This window comes from Sus scrofa, chromosome 1 (assembly GCF_054392235.1).
Source record: "Sus scrofa isolate SSC_HxYL_T2T_F1_AM1 chromosome 1, Sscrofa_HxYL_maternal_Yorkshire_Landrace_v2.0, whole genome shotgun sequence".
NCBI classification, from domain to species: Eukaryota; Metazoa; Chordata; class Mammalia; order Artiodactyla; family Suidae; genus Sus; species Sus scrofa.
Genome location: NC_139383.1, coordinates 112524984 through 112547492, shown reverse-complemented (window position 1 = coordinate 112547492; position 22509 = coordinate 112524984).

The window sequence follows — 22509 nt, the reverse complement described above, 5'->3', positions numbered from 1 at the left end:
CTGTCTGATTTGCCTCACTGCTCTGCTCATAATACTGATCAAGATACATTCATTGGCTCTTGTGGGTCCCTGTTGAATGTGCTAATTGCTTTCCTAAGTGTTCGGCCTAATTGCTTCCATGAAATTGGCAACTCTTTGAAGATCAAGGTGCTCTTCTCCAAGTTTCTCTAATCTGCTTAGCCTTTCTTTGCATGTCAGAGAACTCAGAAGAGGCTAGCACATGATCACTTGGATGATCTTTATAGGTAGACTTTGCCCTGTTCTGCACATTCACTGCTGCTTAAAAGCAGCTACTATTCATGGCTGTGCCACTAAGCAGATGGGGTAGCACTGGGCATAGCTCTTCTTCATGTTAAGTCTCTTAGGATGTCATCTGGGGGCTCCTTCCAGGGCTGCTGCAATTATTGTTAATAATAATTATAAGAATTAGCAACGATATCCTGCTGTGTTGCACTGGGAAATAATGTCTGGTCACTTATGATGGAGCATGATAATGTGAGAAAAAAGAATGTGTACATGTATGTGTAACTGGGTCACCATGCTGTACAGAAGAAAATTGACAGAACACTGTAAACCAGCTATAATGGAAAAAATAAAAATCATTATATATTATATATATGTATGTGTGTATATATATATATATATATATATATATATATATAAAGCAACTTCAAATCTGTAATAAAGAAAATATATACTCTGAAAAAAAGAATAGTGAGAGTTGCCAATTATTGCCTACTATGCTATGGGTTTTTAAATAAAATTGACTTAATCTATCTTTACAGTTATTTGTTAAGTAGGTGGTATTATTTCCATTTCATGGATGAGGAAACTGAGGCTTAGGGAAGATAAGCACCTTGTTTGGGTGCTAGCATCTACCCACTCCTTCCTGATTGTTCTTGTCCCACAGCCAGACGTCGCTAAGTCCTGCTGGTTCTCCATTCCAATATCTACTACCTTGGTTTTAACTCTCCGTTTTAGTCTGGACTTTTTAACTGCTTCCTAATTGGCCTTCCTGCCTCCAGTTTTATACTTTTAGTCTAAGATCTATAAGTTTTTTTTAGGATGTAATTCAGGTACCGTTTCTCCCAGGAAACATTCCCTGAGTGTCCTTGTAATTCTATTCTTATCTCTGGTCTGCTTTATTTAAAATATAGGGATAGCCAGTACTTAATATGTGTCTATTATCTACCAAGAACTCTTCTAAGGTAATATGCATTATCTACATATTAGCTTAATATGCATTATTTAATATGCATGATCTAACATCTAATATGTATTATCTAATATGCATTATCTGCTTATTAGCTTAGATTAGTTCTTGGTAGGTGTTTCTACCAAGAACTAATCTAAGCTAATATGCATTAACTTATTGTCATGACAACCATAGGAAGTCAGTCCCATAAATGCTGTGTTTTATAGATATTCAGTAACTTGTTCATGATCATGAAGAGCTGGAACTTGAATCCCCGATACACCTCCTTGACTGCCTGGTCTCTCAGCCTCTGCTCTAAACTATCCTTTGCCTCAAGCCCTGCCCTCATCAGGAAGCCTTCTATGACGCTTCCATAAGTTACTTTACAAAGTAATTTGGATTCCTGCAAGTCCAAATTTTAGTTTGAAGCTAAAAATTAAGAGTTCTCAGGCATTCTTGATAAATTTGAAGTAGTAAAATGATCCAGAATCAGATAATCCTCAATTTATATAATGCCAAACACTTGAAAACATGTTTACTTCTGTAAGACCCATGATTCCTATTTTCCAGGTAAGAAAAGTGAGGCTAGAGTGATGAGAAGTGATTGTCTAAAGCAGAGTTTCTCAGTTGTGGTGTCATCAACATCTGAGGCTGTATCATTCATAATTGGGGTGGTTCTGTGTATTATGGAATGTTTAGCAGCATCATGGGCCTCTACCTCCTGCCACTTGTAATGGTCAAAAATGTCACCAGGCATTATCAGATGTCCCCTGGAGGGGAAATTTACCTCTTGAGGAAAATCTCTGAATTTTATGTTGGCAAGTGGTTTGAAACCTGGCTTTCTATCTCTCAATTTAGACCTCTTCCATTTCTGAGGTAGCTCTTATCCTCAAAATCAAATCAAAACTAAATAGCTACAACTCAATCTTCATTGTCTTTTGCCCCAGTTTTTGTTAATGATGGTAGAGCATCTCCCTTTGGCTGCAGGCAGCATTGCAAAACTGATTGGCCTTTTCATGAATCAAGGCTTCAGCATTATTAATTGGAGAGATTAGACCTTTATGAAATGTTGAGGGCACCTTAGGACTATGGTACATGATCCAGAGTCTACCTCACTATCCCATCACGTAGCACCGCAAAGCATGGGGTGGTAGAATGGATACAGACTGCACACATGCTGGATCCCTGAAGATCTTAAAAAACACCATGAATAGTAGTTTCTGGAAAGTATATTCTGGACTTTGACACCAGCTTCTTTGATATATTTACACAAGGGTTTCTGGTCTGGGGAGTCTAACAGGAATATGACCCATTTCTGTTCTTCTCAGGGGAAGGTTTTAGGGATTGCTATTTTGATGTGTGACACTTTGAAATGTTCAGCAGAAATGTGGAACACTTAGAGAACAGTAATTATTGGTTAGGTGACATGAGGACTTAGAAGTCAGATGCATTGCAAGTGGCTGAATGGATTTGCTCTTTTCTTTCCCTGTCTTTTCTTGTTGGATGTACTCACTGTGATGGTTAATTTTTTGTGTCAACTTGACTGGGACAAGGGGTGCCCAGATGTTTGCTCAACCATGATTTCTGGGCAAGTCTATGAGGGTGCGTCCAGATGATATTAGCATTTAAATTGGTAGATTGGGAGTTCCCGTCGTGGCGCAGTGGTTAACGAATCCGACTAGGAACCATGAGGTTGCGGGTTCAATCCCTGCCCTTGCTCAGTGGGTTAACGATCCGGCGTTGCCGTGAGCTGTGGTGTAGGTTGCAGACGCGGCTCGGATCCCGCGTTGCTGTGGCTCTGGCGTAGGCTGGTGGCTACAGCTCCGATTCAACCCCTAGCCTGGGAACCTCCATATGCCGCGGGAGCGGCCCAAGAAATAGCAACAATAATAACAAAAAAAAAAAAAAAAATTTGATAGATTGAGTAAAGCAAATTGCCCTTCCCTTGGTGGGTCATATCATCTAATGCTTTGAGGGCTTGAATAGAACAAAAAAGGGAGGAAAAAGTGACTCTGACTGACCAGTGGAGCTGGGACATTGATCTTCTGCTCTTGGCCCTTCTGTTCTTCAAACCTTCTGACTCAGACTTGGACCTACAACATCAGCTTCCTGACTCTCAGACCTTCATACTCCATAGCCAGCTTTCCTGGGTCTCTGGCTTGTAGATAGCAGATCATGGGATTTATCATATTCCATAATCATATGGACCAATTCAATGATGCTTTCTGTGGAGCCCTAATTAATACACTTCCCTTATACAAGGTGATATTTTTCTTCCTTCAAAAGTTAGAAATCAAGAGCATTCTTTTGGTTGTCAGTTCCTGTGATATATATACAAAATATGCTTAAGCCAGAGAATATACTGGAGCAAAATTATTGTCAAGGGTATAATGAATGAAATGTTAACTCAGATAAATACTCAACTGAGAATTGGAACAAACCGTGATATACTCCTGACTCTACTCCTAAATATCAGTGTCAATGTGATAATGTATCCTGCTCTTTCTGGATTGTTGTTGTTGTTTTTGCTTTTTAAGGCTGCACCAATGGCCTATGGAGGTTCCCAGGCTAGGGGTCCAATCGGAGCTGCAGCAGCCAGCCTACACCACAGCCAAAGCAACTCCAGATCCGAGCCACGTCTGCACCCTGTACCACAGCTCATGGCAATGCTGGATCTTTAACCCACTGAGTGAAGCCAGGGATCAAACCCACATCCTCATGGATACTAGTTGGATTAATTTCCACTGAGCCATGACTGGAACTCCCTCTTTCTGATTTTTAAGCACCTTATCTGCTTTGAAGAGGTTGGACTACATCGGTGGCTATCAACTGGCATAATCTTACCCTCAGAGTACTTTTGACAATGTCTGCAATAACTTTGGTTGTCACAGATAGCGGTACTGGGTGCTGCCAAACTACCTACAAAGCACAGCAGTTCCTCTCAACAAGTGCTGCACAGGCCAACACTGCTAAATTTGAGAATCCCGGCAATAGATCGTCTCTCTTGCAGCCATAATCTTTATGATTCTATCACTCTGCTCTCATCAAAGCTGTTAAAACAGTCTAACTTTGAAAGGTCTTTTATAAAAAAGTTCACACAAGTGATGATACATTATTAGAAGGAAAGAAAATTTCATCAGGAAGAAATGCAGTCTCATTTATGAAATACTCTCCTGGATTTATTAACTTCAGGGATAAAATCAACACCAACCACTTTAACCTAGGAAATAATTCCTTTCATGGAATTTGACACAGATGGCTTTTTAGTAAAATATGTTAAGGAGGGGATTGTATTCTTTTTGTCTGTAAAGCTATCTTTGTGTTTGTTGCTGGTGACAAAACCTGTTGGAGAAAAGTTGATGGAGGCTCAAAATGACTAAGTATACAGAAATCCCCTTACTTAAAAAATTTTTCACACCTCCTCTATTTGAGAAAAGTCATGGAACCAACCTAATCCCTTGACAGAGGAAAGAGTAAAGAAGATGATGGTACATATATACAATGGGATATTATTCAGCCATTAAAAAGAATGAAATAGTGCCCTTTGTGGCAACACGGATGGACACAGAAATTATACTAAATGAAGTTAAATAGTGAAAGACAAACATCATATGATATCACTCATATGTGGAATCCAAAAAAAGGATACAAATGGACTTATTTGAAGAACAGCAGCTGACTCACAGACTTTGAAAAACTTATGGTTACCAAAGGATACCTGTGCAGGAGGTGATAGGAAGGGATGGACTGGGAATTTGGGGTTGGCATATGCACACTGAGGTATAAGGAATGGTTGGCCAATAAGGGCCTGCTGTATAGCACAGAGAACTCTACCCAATATTCTGTGATTATCTATGTGGGAAGAGAATCTGAAAGAGAATGGATATGTACACATGTATAACGATCAGTTAGTTGTACAACTGAAATTATCACAATCTGTCAATCAACTATACTTCAATAAAATTTAAAAGAAAAAGAAATCTGTCTAATCAGCAAGCTTTTCCTTGGAAATTCAGATGAACCCCTGAGAATGGACAAATGTCACTCTATGAATTTTCTTATTCAGAATCACACCTAAGGCCTTGCAGAGCTTTGTTTTGAAATAAGGAAATTCAGGGGTGATGGCTTGATGGGCAAAACTACTTAAGGACATGACTCTAGAGGCTGGAAAGAGGAGGTCAGGAGTAGAGGCTTCAGGGAAGAGGGATGGTGGCAGAACACATGGCCTTTGGCATTCCTGCTCTCAGAAATTGCTCGGTAGGGTGTGGTACCTTAGGGAAGACAAAGAGGAAGAGACCCTAGAAGTTTCAGTTCAAATATCCCCTCCTGATTGCAAATTTCCCTAGTGGGCTGACCAGACTCTCCAGACAAGGAAAGGAGAAAGAAATGTACTGTGAACCTCCTCATCGTTTTCCCTTTCTTCTTTTTTATTATAAAAAGATTTTCGTTTTCAGAGAGTCTTTGAAAGTGTTATCCAGGATATAAGAGGTTTATGTTTGAGTTGATGTTACAAAGATGACTTTCAGTCCTGTCTCCTCGATCATCTTATTGAGTCACCTGACGGGTCATGATCATTAGCTCATGGAGATGGGGGAATGCTGTTCCCACCTCAAGGATTCACTTGTGAATATATGTGTCCCATAAAATATAATAATATTAGTGATATTAATAATAGTAATTATTATATCATAGCATAATTACTATAATTATAATGGTTATAATTATACTATGCTTATATATTTATGTAATTCTGATGAGAACCAGGTCAAGGAAGCATTGTTTTGCAGAAAATACCTCTAATGTCATGTCTGACCCTTGTGTCTTGGACCCATTAAAGCTAGGGTGATTTTCTCTTTGGCTTTGAACTACAGTAAATGCTTGGGGTAGATCTACTAAGTCTTAGATGAGCTGGGCTCCTCTTTTATTTTATTAAATTTTTTTTAAATGGTAGTGTAATTGATTTACAATGTTGTGTTAGTTTCAGGTGTACAGCAAAGTGATTCAGTTATATATATATACACACACAGTTTTTTTTCAGATTCTTTTTCATTATAGGTTATTACAAGGTATTGCGTGTAGTTCCCTTTACCGTTGTGTACGGTGGTCTCCCCTTTTAGCACCATTTCTAGTTCCCATCTTCCGTAAAGGCACTTCCTCTTCTCTACCAGGCAGTGGGTTTACTCCTGAACTCCTCTCCTTTTCAAAAGTTACACTCAGGTGTAAATGACTGTGGGTTCTCAGTGTTTCCTTTCTCTGGCATCTAGGTTCTATTTCATAGTAGGATAAATGAAAAGGAATTAGAGAATGAGTTGAAATTATTGAATTTCAGACATCAGGAATGAAGATCTGAAGTATGAGAGGCTCTCCAAGGCCTCTAAACCAGCTCATATTGACAACTTCTCTTTCCTAAATTAGGCTAACTAGGGGAGCCTTTCTTTTCCCTTTCTAGTCCAGGGACTTCTCTTTTCCATGGGAAATACAGGTCTACCATACCTTCTCTGAAACCTAGGATCCTGATTTATTTTTATAATTCATATTTTAAAAAAGAGGTATATTACTATATTAGTGACTAGTTGGGGCACAGAGGATTTTTTAGGGCACTGAAAGTACTTTTTATGGTACCATAATGGTGGATACATTTGTCCAAAGCCATCGAATACACAACACCAAGAGTGAACCTCAATATGGACTATGGACTTTGGACAGTATTGGTGTATAGGTTAGTTGATTGTAACAAATGTACCACTCTGGTGCCAAGTGTTGATAATGGAGTCTGTGCATGTGTGGGGGAGGGTGCAGGGAGTACAGGGAAAATCTTTGTACCTTCTTCCTAGTGTTGCTGTGAACCTAAAACTGCTCTCAAAAGTAAAGTCTGTTTCTAAAAAAAAAAAAAAAAAAAAGGTAACACAATATGTAAGCACTGGCAGTCTCTGAAGGAATACCCAGTAACCAAAATTATATCTTTGTAATGAAAATTATGCTCTTTTATGCAAAGTGGGATAAACATAGTTTATAAATAGCCAAAAGTCAATTTGGGTCCACTTTTGTCTGCAAATGAGTTTGTTTCAGATTGCCAAAAAATGAAATATTCATAATTGGATTTCTGAAGTCTTTGGAATTTGAAATTGTGGATGAGAGAATTCTCCACCCACTCCACCCTATTAATATTGACATTTTATAAGCCAATTCCTAATAGCAGGGGCAGAGGCTTTCTTGTTTGCTGAGAGGACTGAAAATGCCATCTCCTCCATGTCACCCTGCACCAGCACACCTCTGTACCAGAGCACTCCATGGACCCGTCCTCTGGGGTGTGCGGGGCTGCAGATGCTTCCAGGTGACAGTAAGTGTGATGGGAAAGGTTAGTTCTTCTCCTGCCAGTCCCCCTCTATTAGAAATCATCATAAAGCCTCCATTAGACTTCAGGGGCAGCAGTTCCCTGCTGCTATTTCCTGTGTGTGCTCTCAGAAAAGGGCAGCTTTACCCACACATTTCTGGGCAAATGTGTTTTTGCTTTTTGGGTAATCCTGGATTTATCAAGAAGATAAAAGTCAGAGTTGAGTTTTTGCTGATCACAAAAAAAAAAAAAAAAAAAAAAAAAACCCAGACAATATAATTCCAGCCTTCCTTATTTTTTTTATTACTCTCACAATCTCTGATCTATTGCTTATGAAGGGGAAATGCTTACAGGTCTACCTTCTGCTATGAATTAGCTTGTTCCTCTAAGAGTTTTTTTTTTTTTTTTTTTTTTTTTAAGGTAAATATACCCCGGGAGTATGCTACGTACATAAATCCCTTAGTGATTTAAAACAAAACAAAACAAACTAGTCTCAACATTTACGTTCCCCGTAGAGAAAAAAGTGTTAATCCAGAAAAAAGTTGGAATTCCAGAGGAAGATCTGACTTCTAGCCACATTTCTACAAGTAAACAGCCATTCCACCAAAATAGTTGTCTCTGATTCTTCATGCGTAAAATGAGGACATTGAATCCAAGTCCATGTCTAAAGTTTGTGCTCATAATGTAGGTCCTTCTTCAGATGGGTTTGAGAGGTTTGTGAAATTATTGCTAAGTAGTGCAGGAATGTGTGTGTGTGTGTGTGTGTGTTTTATATGCATATGAGCCTTGATGTGAAATGTCATAGACTTCATGAAATTCTAAAAAGGATGCATTCATTTTTCCTTGTTTTTGTGATTTTATAAGTTTGAATCTTCACACCTCAGACTGGCTTAAAACAAGGCTGCAAATTTATGGCAGCCTTATATGGATATTTGGTTATTGAGCCTGTAGTGTCCCAGCAAGAAATAAATGCTATGTATTTAAAAGAAAAGTGGAAGGGAAAGAGGGAGAAAAGGAAGGAAGGAAAGAAAGAAGGAAGAGATGGTTTACTTAGGATAGTTTGAGGAATGTTTAACAAGGAACTATCACAAATGTTCACAAAAACATTTGTAACATGTTTTATAAGATATCACAAAAGCAAAATAAATCATGCAGCCTCCAAAGGCTAGTAATGGGGGAGGAGGAGTCATGACCACTCTTAAGCCTGATTTGGCAAGGAAAGGGGACCATTGCTACAGTCCTGAGAGGAATCAATGACTTTGAAAAGAATGGTGACTTTCAATTTGGGGTTGCAGTTGTTCAGAAAGAGCGATGGAAACCAAATGCTCCAACTGTCATCTCCTCCCTCCCTTGGATTTCTCTCCTGGGCTCTGCCGTAGCCACACTCAAATGTAAGACAGGATGTATATTGAGAGAGGCCAGCCTCCCCGGGCAGAAGAGAATGGATTTGCATGGGCAAATGGACTATCCAGTCAAACAATGGAGAGTAGATCAGACGGTAGCCTGGAGACAGCATCAGTCTTATCCCTGATGCGTGACCCAGATCTTCCCTGAAGGCTCTGGTTCTTCATCCATCACCTAAGGGTGATGATACAAGAAAACTTGGAGAGTTTTCTTCAGAAATGACCAATAAAAATGAGCGTAAAACATTGTGCAGCTATAAAGCACCATATGGATGCTCAACATTTGTGGTTATTGGCTTTAGATTCTGTAGGAGGAATGACAAAAGAACGGGTGGCATGTGCACTGGTTTGAATGGTCCTGAGGCTCCAGCTGGGACTCAGCCAGCTGGGGAGAAGAACACATTGGCTGCTGCATGAACATTTCTGCAGAGGGATATCTGTCCTTTATATGATTCAGGCATAGCCTAATATGGTTATGGGATACTAGAACAACTAACTGATTTGATGACAGTGCTAACAAAAGACTAGTCAAATCAACTATCATGTCTCCAGATTTTAAAACTTACCCTTTTAACTAATTGATGGTGTGTGTACTACTGATGGCCAAATCTAAATACAGGTGTTCAGGCAAGAGCCCTGGAGACTCTTATTCTTCTTATGGGGTGTAGATCATGGTAGCTCTACCACAAGCTCCCCCAGGTTATTTTTTTGATGAGTTTGGTCTGGGGACACATGATAGTGACAAGTCATATCCATTCATTCTATCACAGAAGGGAATGATCTGGAGAGAAGAACAGAATAGGGAGTTGGTTTATTACTTATTGAGATGATTTGACCTTCTAATCCAGACTATTGGCAGAGCCAGCAGACGTGGGCTGAATATTATTTGAAGGTGCTAAAAGACTCTGCTTGAGAATGCCTCTCTGACTTCTGTTACAAACCCAACAATCCTCACATGACTCATTGTTTTGCATTAGGCCTTTAAAGCTTCTTGTTGAAAGGTCATCATTCTCTATGAGCCAACATGGCAGTTTGGAAAGGGCACTGGATGAGGAGTCAGAAAACCTGGCTTTGTGATTTATCATATTTCTCACCTCTTTTTATCTGTCTCTAAGACTACTGGAGCCTTGGGTTCCTTCTTTATAAGAAGAAAACATGAGATTAGTAGCTCTCTCGGCTTTTTATTTAGTAGTGGAACTTTTTTTTTTTTCCAAATTAAAGCTTGCAGAAGACCAGAATGTAAAAAATTTTGGTTTTTTACAGCTGAGTTGTCCTAATTAAAAAAGGAGTAGATGACTCGGAAACTTGTTCCTTTTCTTTTCCCCCTCATTGTTTCCTTGTGATGCTTCCCTAGACCCCTAGATTCTATACCCTACACTTAGAAAATTGCTGCAAAAATGAGCTCTAAATTCTGTTCATTTTTTAAAATGTATTCCATTTGGACACATTTTAAACTATTATCAACAACTATATTTTGAGCCATCAATTCAAAGTAGTTTCTCATAAAATTTATTCATCTAAAGATTTATTCATCCAGAGAAAATAGAACATTTAATACAAATGTTCCCGTCATGGCTCAGCAGTTAATGAACCTGACTGAGGATCCATGAGGATGCAGTATCGATCCCTGGCCTTGCTTAGTGGGTTAAGGATCCGGCATTGCCATGAGCTGTGGTGTAGGTCTTAGATGTGTCTCGCATCTGGCATTGCTGTGGCTATGGCATAGGCCAACAGCTACAGCTCCAATTCTACCCCTAGCCCGGGAACTTACATATGCTGTGGGTGTGGCTCTAAAAGGAAAAAAAAGAAGATGTATCGTAGGAGTTAGGAAAGGAGGGACAAAATCTGTAAAGAAAGACCTGAGAGAGGTGTTCAGTTGAAGAGTCTGAGACATTCCGAAAAGCAGTTTGAAGGCTTTTGGTTCTTTTTCAGGGGGAGAGATTTCTAAGAGTAAATAGAAATAAATAATACTGCACTAATAACCTTGTCGGAGTTATCGTTGTGGCTCAGCGGCAATGAACCTGACTAGCATCCATGAGGAGCAGGTTCCATCCCTGGTCTTGCTCAGTGGGTTAAGGATCTGGTGTGGCCATGAGCTATGATGTAGGTCTCAGATATGGCTCAGATCTAGTGTTGATGTGACTGAGGTATAGGCCAGCTATTGCAGCTCCAATTCAACCCCTAGCCTGGGAATGTCCATATGCCATGGGTGCCCTAAAAAACAAGTTAACAATAACACTGCCAATTATATAATTTTGTGTATTCCTAAAATACTGGCATTGTTTTCCTTATATTCCTTGCAACCCCTCAGCACAGGCAGGACAGGATGGACTTTTCCAACCTCTGTGTCAGGGTCTCTCAATCTTAGTGCTGCTGACATTTGGGACTAGATCAGCCTTTGTGGAGGGGCCTGTCTCGTGCCTTGTAGCAGCATCCTTGGTTTTCACTAGATGCCACTAGCTGGTATGGTGACAACCAAGTATGTATCTAGCATTGCTCTGTGGGGCAAAACCACTCCCAGATGAGACCCCCTGGTCTCCATAAAATAACTGAGAGACAGAGAAACTGTGAGACTTGACTGAAATGACACATCTCTTGAGTTAGGCCATTTGTTCCCACTTGTGGGTTCTTTCCCTCTACAATATTGTTTGAGTGAAACCGTGTATTCTCTTAATGTTGCTTTGTCTTATACCTGATCCTGGCAACAACTATACCTCCCAACCTTCCAAACCCCTACACAAAAATATTTGTTCCTTAAACTTGTTTTTCCTAGAAAGAAAGATTCTCTGCTGGCGCAAATATAGGTCAAAGATAGGGTCAGGTTATGTATACACTTAGCATTCCTTGCTTGAAGGTATATTTAGTGTAGAATTAAGCCCAGGGCTTTGGGGGATGCTGATCTTGACAGTTGATATAATTATAAAAGACATTCTTTGGACTAGCATTAATTCAGCTGTCCATAAGAGCCGATGCCTCCTGTATGTTACCTCTTTAATATTTTCTCTTGAATCTATTTTCTATTGAAACCATTTAGAGAAATTAGCCATTAGTTAAAAAGCTCATCATGGTAATGACTTTCTGTACCTGGAAACTGATATCATTGTCTACAGTTTTGAACCTTGATTGGTCTGGTATTGGAATAGGAATTTATTGCTTTGAAGAGTTATTAGATCAATAAACTTAGAATGATGTATTGGGTAACCATGCCAACACAACTTATGTATAAGATTGGAGGACAAAGTGGTTTTAAAATAATTGACAGAGATAATGAAGTCTAATAGTGATAAGAAATAAGGTAAATGATGATTCACTTGAAGCCCACTGGTATTTCTTTCTTTCTTTTTTTTTTTAAACACAGAGCATGTGGGTTTATTTTATTTTATTTTTTTAGGTATATGGAGGTTCCCAGTCTAGGGGTCTAATTGGAGCTGCAGCTGCTGGCCTACACCACAGCCACAGCAACGCAGGATCCGAGCCATGTCTGTGACCTATACAGCTCACAGCAACGCCAGATCCTTAACCCATTGAGCAAGGCCAGAGATCAAACCTGAAACCTCATGGGTCCTAGCTGGATTCATTTCTGCTGTGCCACAATGGGAACTCCCTGCTGGTGTTTCTTTAGCTGAAAAAAATAACGCTAGTATAGCAAACATTAAATCAAACAAATGATTCAACAAGGCTTCCCGAAGTATTTCCATAAGAGGAGAATTTTCCCTTATTTTATGTTTCTCCTTTCACATTTGAGCTCATCTCATGCTGTCTCTTATTAAGGTCTTCAAAGAACTCACTTGTTTCATGTCAAGAGTACAAAATGAATAAACACACAGAAAAGTAATGGCAATCAGGGCTATGCATGGTGAAACTACGGTGATTGTTGACCTTTTCTTTGGTGAACCCTTTCTCCTGTTCAGTACCTCACTCCTTTCTGAATCTTTTGTATTTTAAGTAGTCTTCAATGAATATCAACCACTCTCAGGAAAAACAAAACAAAACCAAACCTCCAGAACAGTTTCCTAGATTGTACCATTTGCCAGCATTTCAAACTGAGGTATTCCTATTCCTGGCAGTATAGGGAGACTGTCATAGGAGTACCCCAGCCTGGGTAATTTTAAGTGAATCAATGTCTAGAAATTCAATTTCCATATGTACTGTTTCCTGAAATTGATTTGCCCCAAAGTATCTACAATTGAGATGCCAATTAGTTCTTCTTTTCCACATTCCTTTTCCCTTCCATCTCAGCCACCTAGAATCTTGCTATCATTCTTTGCCCGATATGCTTTTTTAAAAAAAGCCACCAAATAAAAGGACAATTTGAAATACTGATATCTAAGAAATATTTTTTAATTAAGATGCCATGATCTCCACTTCCAGTCACATCATTAACAAAAACTTCCAATTCTTTTTTTGGGTTAAAAGTATTTGTAATATAATTTGTTTTGAATAATTGTATACTAACAGTAATAATAATAAAACTCATAAATGAATTTTTTATAATCTCATAGAGCCTTAGGCTGGGAGGAAAAAAATATAGTTATTGTTGCAAAAAATATAATAGGTGCCTTTTAAAACTTTCAAATATAAATATTACATTAAAATAAAATTTTGTGGAATAAGTGAAATGAAAATATGAGTTGAGCTGTTCAAATAAGATGTAAATTTTTCATGAATTTATCTAAAATTGTTGATGTTGAGTATCAATTCGCTATGCTATTTATAGCCTATTCGATATATTTAAAGGGGTGATTCTATTTATTTTTTGAGTGTGACTGTTGGGAATATTTAAATTTTTTTAAAATTGTAATATAGTTGTATACAATATTGTATTTCTGGTGTACAGTAAAGCAATTCAGTTTTTTGTGTATATTCATATATTCTTTTTTAAATTCTTATCTATTATAGTTTTGTATAAGATATTGAGTATGGTTCCTTATACAGTAGGTGCTATACAATATGGTTCCCTATACAGTAGGTCCTTGTCACTTATCTATTTTATATATAATGGTGTGTATCTGTTAATCCCAAACTCATAGTTTCTCTCTCCCCATACCCTTTCCCTTTACTAATCATAAATTTGTTTTTTGTCTGTAAGTTTGTTTTTGTTTTATAAGTTCATTTGTATCATTTTTTATATTCTATATATATGTGATTGCATATCATATCTGATATTATATGTATCTGAAATACTTCACTTAGTAATATCTGGGTCCATCCATGTTATTGTAAATGGAATTATTTCATCCCTTTTCATGGCTGAGTAATATTCCATATATATGTGCGCACACACACACACACACACACACACACATACCACAACACACACACATATACCACAACGTCTTTATCCACTCATTTATTGATAGACATTGAGCTTGTTTCCATGTCTTGGCCATGGTAAGTAGTGCAGAAGTGAACCCTGGGCTGCATGTGTATTTTCCAATTTGGGTTTTCTCTGGATATGTGCCCAGGAGTGAGATTGATATATTATATGATAACTCCACTTTTAGTTTTTGTAAGGGAACTCCATACTCTTTTCCATAGTGCCTGTACTAATTTACATTCCCACCACCATCGTAGGTGGGTTCCCTTTTCTCTACACCTTCTCCATCACTTATTATTTGTAGACTTTTTGATGATGGCTGGTGTAAGGTGGTACTTGATTGTGACTTTGATTTGCATTTGTCTATTTTTTAAATTTCTTTTTACATTTTTTAAATTGTAATTTCCTCAATACATTTTTTTTTCTACTGTACAGCATGGTGACCCAGTTACACATACATGTACACATTCTGTTTTCTCACATTATCATGCTCCATCATAAGTGACTAAAAATTAGCAGTGTTAAGCATCTTTTCATATGTCTATTGGCCATCTGTATGTCTTCTTTGAAGAAATGTCTATTTTAAGTGTTGTGCCCATTCTTTGACTGGGTTGTTTCTTTTGTTTTGTTATTGAGTTGTGTGAGATGGTTGCATATTTTGGAAATTAAGCTCTTGTTAGTGACATTGTTTGCAAATATTTTCTCCCAGTCCATAGGTTGTCTTTTCATTTTGTTTATGGTTTCATTTGCTGTATAAATGCTTATAAGTTTGGTTAATCCCATTTGTTTATTTTTGCTTTTAGTTCTGTTGCTTTGGTAGACTGACCTAAGAAAATATTGGTATGATTTATATCAGAGAATGTTTTGCCTATGTTCTCTTCTAAGAGTTTTATGACGTTGTGTCTTATATTTAAGTCTTTAAGCCATTTTTAGTTTATTTCTGTGTATGGTGTGAGGGATTGTTCTAACTTCATTGATTTACATGCAGCTGTCCAGCCTTCCCAGCACCACTTCGTTGAAGAGAATATCTTTGCTCCATCATATATTCTTACATCCTTTGTCAAAGATTAATTGACTGTGGGTGTATAGGTTTATTTCTGGGTGCTCTCTTCTGTTCTGTTGATTCAACATATCTATTTTTGTGCCAATACCATGCTGTTCTGATTACCATAACTTTCTATTAGTGTCTGAAGTCTGTTAGGGTTATGCCTCCAGCTTTGTTCTTTTTCCTTAGAATGCTTTGGCAATTCCGGATTTTTATGGTTTCATTTAAATTTTAGGATTATCTTTTCTAATTCTGTGAAAAATATCATGGGTAATTTGACAGGGGTTTCATTCAATATGTAGATTGCTTTGGGTGGTATGGACATTTTAATGATATTAATTCTTCCAGTCCAAGAGCATGGGGTATCTTTCCATTTCTTTGAATCATCTTCAGTGTCCTTTATCAGTGTTTTGTAGTTCACAGTATATAAGTCTTTGATCTCTTAGGTTAGATTTATTCCTAAGTTTTTATTTTTTGACATGATTTTGAAAGGGATTTTTAAAAAACTCTTCCTTTCTGATATTTCACTGTTAGTGTAAAGAAATGCAACAGATGTCCAGCAGACACTGAGCTTACAAAGGTGCCAGCAGCATATATCTGCAGAAATCCACATCCCCTGGGGCAGGGCTCAGATTTCTGACCTGCTTCCATGTGTGAGCAAACTGCTGATACTTAAGTGCTTCCAGAGTTCACATTGCAGAGCGATGCCTGCCATGAATATACTAAGAGTGAGGCTGCAATGGCAGGGCCCTGCCCCTCCTTTCAGGAGCACTTCAATAATAGAGCTTCTGTAGTGGACCCAGGCTTCACCCTGCACATATTCTACGTGGCAACCTGGACCACATTCCAGACCCTTCAGCTGTTTCCACACAGCCAAGCCCTTTCCTCTCCTAGGTCTGTCTACCGAAGGCTGAGTTTCAGCACCCAGCCCCCACACACCAGCAGACATAGTCTAAGGCTGGGGAGTGCAGCCATGTGCATGTGCTGCATGTGAAGTGTACTGTACTGGTCTCTTTCTGTCCTGCCTCCTGCAGGCTGGCTGCTCTGCTCTCCTATGAACTTCTAAAGATTGCTATTTCTGATCTCCCAGCCAGTGCAGTGTCTTCCCAGAATGAGGGGAACCTTTCTTCTTTCACAGCTCTCTCCCAGGGACCCAGGTCCCATCCTGATTCCTTTTTTTTTTTTCTTTCATCTTACCTGATTACTTGGTGATTTTTCTTGCAACATTGGTTGTATAAAATCTTATGCCAGTGTTCAGTAGGTATTTCATAAGAATTGCCCTGCATGTAGATGGATTTTTGGTGTATTTGTGGGGGGACGTAAACTCCACATCCTCGATCTTTATCTCTATTACTTTAAAATATGATTCTAACAATATGCTGGAAAGTACATCCTCATGATGATGTATATGAGTAAAATGTTTCAAGCCTTTTACTTTATACCATGGACCACTTCTTTCAAAGCCTGCCTATCTTGGGATCTAATACCTCAAGGGATGGGGGTGGGTGCAACTGATTTTTAATTAATGCCAACTAAAAACATTAATTATAGGGAAAGTGTAACACATGTTTGCTTTTAATAGTGCCTTGAACCTTGGAAATCTTATGACACTTTTTTGCTAGTGAGCACAGTGGGCATTTTGTTACTCTTCGCATCACATAAGTAACTCACCATATTGTGGATATTTGAAATCATCTGTGAAGGATCAAGTGACTCTGTGGAAACTATGTCTATCCTAATTTTTATTTTTAATTTTAGGTGTTAATTTTTAAAAGTTTTTAGTATTACACTTGTTCTAATTTTTAGCATTTCAGGTATCTATAGACTGTATTATTTGAGGGAAATGAGGTAAAAAGATATCCTCCAATAGTATGTTTTCTGTTTATTGAAGGAACTCTGCAATTCTTGAAGTAACTCTATAATTGGTATGACATTTAGTGCAGAATAAAGAGACTGAGATGTTATAAGTTAAAATGTTTTGGGGAAACATGTTTTGAATTTTAACTGTCCTAAATATTTCCAGACAACATGGAAAAAATTGATCTTATTCAAACATAACTGGTGGTTCTAAGTCACTTAAATATAGCCAGCACTTCATTTATTTAATGACACACTCAAGTTACTGATATAATGAAGAGAAGAAACATTATTTCTATCTTCTCAAGATGTTTTTACCTCTCTGTAGAAAATAGTTGTCTTTAATTTTATGTGCAGCAATAAATTTTCCCTCCTCTCTTTAATCCCTGGTCCTGAACAATTAAAACTGTTACTAGGCTGTCTTTAAATTAAATGTTTCTATGGCTTCTCTAAACATTTACTCTTGGGCATATATGGAATATGGAATGGAGGACTTACACAAATAACCCAATAAACTCTGAGCTATTTAAAGGAAGATAGCATCTTTTAAATCTTTATATTTCTAGTGCTTCACTCAGTAGCAGTGTCACAGTATGCAAGAGATAAAATTGTGTTTGATTTTCTAAAACAACGTCGGAGTTCCCGTCGTGGCGCAGTGGTTAACGAATCTGACTAGGAACCATGAGGTCGCAGGTTCGGTCCCTGCCCTTGTTCAGTGGGTTAAGGATCCGGCGTTGCCGTGAGCTGTGGTGTAGGTTGCAGACACTGCTCGGATCCTGCATTGCTGTGGCTCTGGCGTAGGCCGGTGGCTACAGCTCCGATTAGACCCCTAGCCGTGGGAGTGGCCCAAGAAATAGCAAAAAGACAAAAAAAAAAAAAAAAAAAAAAAAAATCTAAAACAATGTCTTCACTTGAAGAACTAGGTTTTTTGTTTTGTTTTGTTTTGTCTTTTGTCTTTTCTAGGGCCTCACCCGCGGCATGAGGGATCCCAGGCTAGGGGTCTAATTGGAGCTGTAGCCTCTGGCCTACGCCAGAGCCACAGAAATGCCAGATCCAGGCTGTGTCTGCCACCTACACCATAGCTCATGGCAATGCTGGATCCTCAACCCACTGAGCGAGGCCAGGGATCAAACCCCCATGGTTCCTAGTGGTATTCGTTAACCACTGAGCCACGACGGGAACTCCTGAAAAACTAGTTTAAAAAAAAAAAATTATTAGAGTATAGTTGACTTACAGTATTTTGATAGCTTCAGGTGTACAGTGAAGCGAATTGGTTATACATGGACGTATATCTGTTCTTTTTCAGTCTTTTCCCATATAGGCCAAAAGGACCAGTTTTAATATATGAAATACATATCTACCAATACATCAACTACAAAAATAATTGATGAAAACTCTCAGACTCATTCATATCATTGTTCTAAGTTCTGTTTTCAGTTTTACTATGTAGACTCACTCCTAAGTTCAAGATTATTGCAAGGACAACTTACAGCTTCTTTTTAAAAGCACTTGATGAGGTTTACAGCTCAGCTACTTAAATATATCCTGCTTACTCAAACTGGCAAATGATTCACCACCAAGGACAATAAAACATAATCAACAAGGTTTTAATCCTCACTATTCTCCCTGGCAGCTTTCCATGAGGCTGTGGTTCCCAGAAAGACTGAAGTAATTATCCATCTATCTTGTTTCCTTCCTCCTTCTCTCCCTCCCTCCCTCTCCTCTGCTCTCCTCTACCTCCCTCCCCCCTCCTCCTATCTACCTACTTATCTATCTATATATTTAGTCTATTTCTTATTGTCTTAGTCCCTGCTTATTCCTAGTAAAGAAAACCACTGTCTACTCTGACCAAATCTAAACTTTGAGAGGGTTGGGAGATGGGAGAAAGCATTGTAGAATGTTTGCACCCAGCCAAGGGGAGATATCCTGTATGCAGCTACTGATTTTTTAAATAATACCTTTCTTTGTCAAAACGTATTTTTTTGAGTTGTCATAAATTATGCTACATAATGGTTTGGGTACCAAGTTGAATCTGTAAACATTGTGCTCACAGCTGGTGAATCTGTTACATTTTGCTTCTGGCTTGCAGCCTTTCAGTTTATTTAAGAATCACATCTGCTCAGAGCTGGCGCTGGGGCACAGACTTGAGAAATTTGATACACTTAAGTTAACCTTTCAACTTGAACTTTCTAACTAGATGCGCCCGCGTTCTTAGTTTTGGTGCAACACCCCCTACCCCAACCCAGGATGTGGGTGTGCATGACTACGCGCATACACACACACATTTTCTTTCTCTCAAATGGCTATATGGGCAGACTTGGCTGCTACACCTTAATGTTAGTTACACTATAAAATCTGAGCTTGATTTATGTTCTCCTATTGTAAAATCACACTGTGGCCTCTACAATGTTTTCTGCAAACAGTAACTGCAAGCATAAAAAAAAGTCCTGTGTAAGGAAGTTCTCTTTTATAACAAGGGAGCTACAAGGAGAGGTCTGAGGACAAGGGTTTGAATCCTCAAGAACTGGGATCTGGGGCTCTAAGCCATTTTCAAGATCCAAGATGAACCAGTGAACTGAGAAGAATGGACTTGGAAGTTAGTTCTCAAATTACACCAAAACTCAGGTCCAGAAATTAAGAGACTGGCTTTAGAGGTATCATTGAGCAAGTGTGCTTCTGACCACCATCACCCCATTGATTTTACAGGAAATCTCAGTCCACTTTTTCAGGGATTGTCCACATCGCTCGGCCTCATACCTCCTACATCCTCAACTGCAAAAAGGATGGGTTTGGTCTAATATTAGGACATTGGCAAGGCTAGCTGAGTACCAGGTTTCCAGGCTTTTTGTGGTTCTAGTCAGACTAGAGAAATAAATATCTTTGATTCAATATCTACAAGTCTGTAGCATTTCACCTCTGCTCTAGGGGCTGTAAACAAATTTAAGGTGTCTCTAACCTCACAGAATTTATTGTCCAGATGCAGAGAATAGATACATGAAACAGTAGCAGAGATAAAGATATACTTAGACTAGACAAGATGAGAAAAGATAGCATAGGATGTTATTAAATTGTAAACCACACAAAACAATTTCAAAGACAGTAAGCATTGTAGGGAAGGGAGATTACCAGGGCACCCAGATCATAGAAAATGTCATGGGTCTTCAGCAAAATCTCAACACATAGATAGTTTATAACCTAGCAAAATAAAGTAAGACTTTCTGGCTGGGAAAAAAAAGGCCAGGAACTGGAATATTTGGGGTTCAGTAATAAGACAGCTCCTACCTTAGCAGATATTACTCATATTATTCTTTATTTTTCGTTGAATTCTGTAACTTTCCCTTAGCAGGGCACAGTTTGAAAGGATTATGGCTGCCTGATCCGTGAAAGATGAAAGTGAGTTTCATGTTGAATAGGTATCCTGATAAAATGAATAAATTCCAAAAACAGTGGTAGCTTCCACTTATTATTTACTATGCATAGTTACTCTTACAAGTGTTTGACATGCATATCAACTCATTCAATTCCTCCATAGATCTATGATGTAAATCCTATTAATTTTCCCATTTAATGGGTTAGGAAACTCAGGCACAGTGAATTTGAGTTGTCCAGAGTCAAGTAGGCAATTAGTGGTGAAACTGGAACTCTAAGCAATGTTCCTACCCCATCCAATCTTTCCACTCAAATACAGCTCCCAACAAGATGCTGGAGCATATCATATTGTTGGGGAAATGTAATGACTCTGGCTCGGGTTGTCAGTGTCAGAAAGTGAGGCACGTGGACAACGGGAGATCTCGACAAGGCTCTTTACTTCTGCAGAAGGGCGCTGATACTCAAAAAGCGCATGCAAAGAAGAAAAGACCCTCCCTATTTATCCTTGGCACAGGTGATGTACCTGTCCCCTTCCCATTGGTTAGGTCAGGGCACACATTCTTCCTGGTTGGCTAATTGAAACAAACTGTTGTTGGGAGAAGAGGTAAAGAGGAAGGGGTTGCAGAAGGGTGTTTCAGCTGAAACCATAGCAAAATAGAGTAACCAAGATTTCCTCTGATAGAAGAGACATTATGCTACTTTCCACAATATGCATCTCACAAAACTATCTCTGATTTCTTAGGCTACCTAGATGCATAGATTTCTCTGAATGCTAAATATCTTTATATTTATCTTACTTAGTTCTTTTAAAAAAGGTGTTTTCTGTTTTCTTGTTTTCTCTGGCTTAGACTATTATTACCATCATTTTAAACTTAGTTTTTTTCTTTATAACTCTGCTTAATAAACATTAGCCATTCCATCTTTGTACCCAAATCCTTAAAGATAAATTGTTTAAAAACTTACGCCAATATATATGTGAGCTTGATAATTTGCTTTCCTAAAACAGATTGGGACATCTGTTTTACTCTTTCCTTCTCAGTGTGCATGTATATTCTAAAAAGTGATTGGTAATCCCTGTGTAACAAAATGAATGCTATGAAGAGGCAGTACCTCCTATGGTTGGGGCAGAAAGAACTGTGAAACCACACTGCCTAAAATTAAATCTTTCCCCATTCTTTCCTTTCAACTTCCTATATACCTTTGTACAAATTATTTAACTTCTCTGTACTTCAGTTTTATTTTTTTCCCTAATTTATAAAATGGTATAATATAACCTATCTGATAAAGAGGTTAGAGGTATATTTGTAAAGCATTTAGGTAGGCTTGGCACTAATAATCTACTTCTACCACCACCAGGAAAAACAACAATAAAACATAATCGTAAATGCTAGCTATTACTGTTACTATTATTAAGTAGTTAATGAAATCATCTTAAGAGAACTGACCCCATCAAGATATCATAAACCCTTTCTTGTAAAAGCTGAGATTATAAGACATAACTTTAAATAGAACCACAACCAGTCCTGAACCCTCCTGCCTTCAACACAATTGCATCAACATACACACATACGTTCTGTTAGTAGTAAAAGACAGGAAACATTTAATGTCAACCGCTGGTCAAATAAACTGTAGATTATTCACAAAATAGAGTGCTTGAAGTCATAAAAAGGAATACTGATGATTATCATGAACTAATTTTGAGTGTCCTCTATAACATATTTTAAAGGAAAAGAAGTAAAATTCAGTAGAATGTATATCGATAAATAAGGAGGGAGAAAATAAGTGTTTTATATATTCAAGATTTGAATGAACTCAAAAAGGAGGAAGCAAAACACAATTGAAAATAAACAAAACAATGAAACTATATATATATATATATGGTAACAATCACACAGAGGAAAAAAAATATCATTCCAAATTACCTTTGACTCTGTACTTTCTGCATGGGATATATTCTAAAAGGACAAAAATGAGCTGCAGAGAAATCGT